Genomic DNA, 1,933 nt, shown 5'->3' with positions numbered 1-1,933 from the left:
ACCATTGAAATCAAAATCAATGATTGAGATTTATTTTCTTTACTTTTCAAATATTAGATTTATTATCTAAATATCTACTTCTAGTAAAGCAACTTGAGAATGTTAGAGTACAACTGGGATATGATAGTGTTATTGGCTTTAACAGAAATGGCACGAGCGGTGGATTAGGAATTTTTTGGAAAGCTAATATCTCTGTAGTCTTGAGTGTGCTTAATACATTCTATATTGATGTGTCAATTTCTGATGAGCTTGATCATCATTGGCAACTTACTGGTTTCTATGGAAATTTGAATGCAAATGAACGACATAGTTCATGGGAACTGTTGAGAAGGTTAAATGGAATTGATTCAGGTGCATGGTTAGTTTGTGGTGACTTCAAAGAGATTTTGGCATTTACTAGAAAGCAAGGGTGTAGAGACAGTTGTTCGACAAATAGGTAAACTTCAAAATGCATTAGATGATTGCTTCCTTCAAGATCTTAGGGATAGTGGAAATTGGTTCACTTGGTGGAAAAAATTTGGTTCAGAGGTCATTTGTGAACGACTAGATCGAGCTTTTGTGAATATGGAATAGTTGCTACCATTTCCTAGGAGTAATGCTTCTCATCTTGATGTTAGGTAGTCTGACCATTGCTCGTTGCTAATTTCAACAATTGAGCATAATACCCAGATGTAGGTACGAAATGGTGATCCTTGACGATTCTAATTTGAACAAGCTTGGGTCGAGGATGAAGAGTGTATTGCCATTGTTAAGGAAATTTAGAATTGTACATCCATTTATTCGAGAGTTCTTAAGGCGAAAGACAAATCTGTTTGTGTTTTTAACATGTTGCAAAAATGTGAAAGTGATAAACTGAAAGAGCTTTGTAATGCAATATGGGTATGTGAAGACTAGATAGCAAGGCTTAACTGTGAGTTTTGTAATGGTAATTAGCCGATGTTGAAAACAATGGATAAAAGACTACAGGTGTTACAAGATAAAGAATAATGCTATTAGCAATAAAGAAGTCGTATTGACTGATTATAGGTTGGTGACCGTAACCTAAATTTTTTCATCAAGAAAGCTTCTTTTTGAAGGAAGAAAAATATGATTAAAAGGCTGCTTGATGCATATGGGACATGGTAAGCATATAAGAACTCCATAGATTCCATCGTCACTTCTTACAATCTGGACTTGTTTCAAACTGCAAATCCAAATCAATAAATAATGGATATGGTACTAGATTGTGTTGCTTCAAAAGTAATAAAAAAGATGAACTTAATTTTGTTATTTGATTTCACAAGTGCAGAAGTTAAGGCAACGGTTGATAGTTATGCCCCTTTAAAAGCACCTAGCAATGATAAATTTCTTGCTTGTTTCTTTTAAACTTACTAGGACATTTTGCAATCAAATGTTACCCAAGCTTTCCTTCAAGTATTAAATGCTGGTGTTTCTGTTGACATCATCAACTCTACATTGATTGCTTTGATTCCAAAGGTACTTGATCGAAAATGGGTAACTGAATTTTGATCTATCAGCTTGTGTGAAGTTCCGTATAAAGTTATTTCTAAAAGTCTTACAACCTGCTAGAAAAAAGTCTATGACATGTGAGATCTCAAATTCCTATAGTGCCTTTCTTGAGAGTAGGCTTATTCATGATAATGCAATGGTGAGTTATGAATGTCTTTATGTGATGAAGAGGGGATGTTTTGGGGATGATAAGAAGGTGATACGAACTCGAACCGGATACGTTCAAACACCAAGATAAGTAATGGTGAGAAAATCAAACTGATAAACGCTCTCCTTATTTAAGAGGAAGCACCCTTACCAATAAATTTGAATTTGTCGCCCCAAAATCTAACTTGAAAGTTTGCAATTGATTATGGAACTAACAAACTTAGCAATAGAACTACTAAGCCCTTTAGTCATAAATAGATGAAGAATGTTCAAACAA

The sequence above is a fragment of the Ricinus communis genome, chromosome 7 (genome assembly GCF_019578655.1).
Source record: "Ricinus communis isolate WT05 ecotype wild-type chromosome 7, ASM1957865v1, whole genome shotgun sequence".
Lineage (NCBI taxonomy): Eukaryota > Viridiplantae > Streptophyta > Magnoliopsida > Malpighiales > Euphorbiaceae > Ricinus > Ricinus communis.
This window is presented reverse-complemented; position numbering follows the sequence as displayed.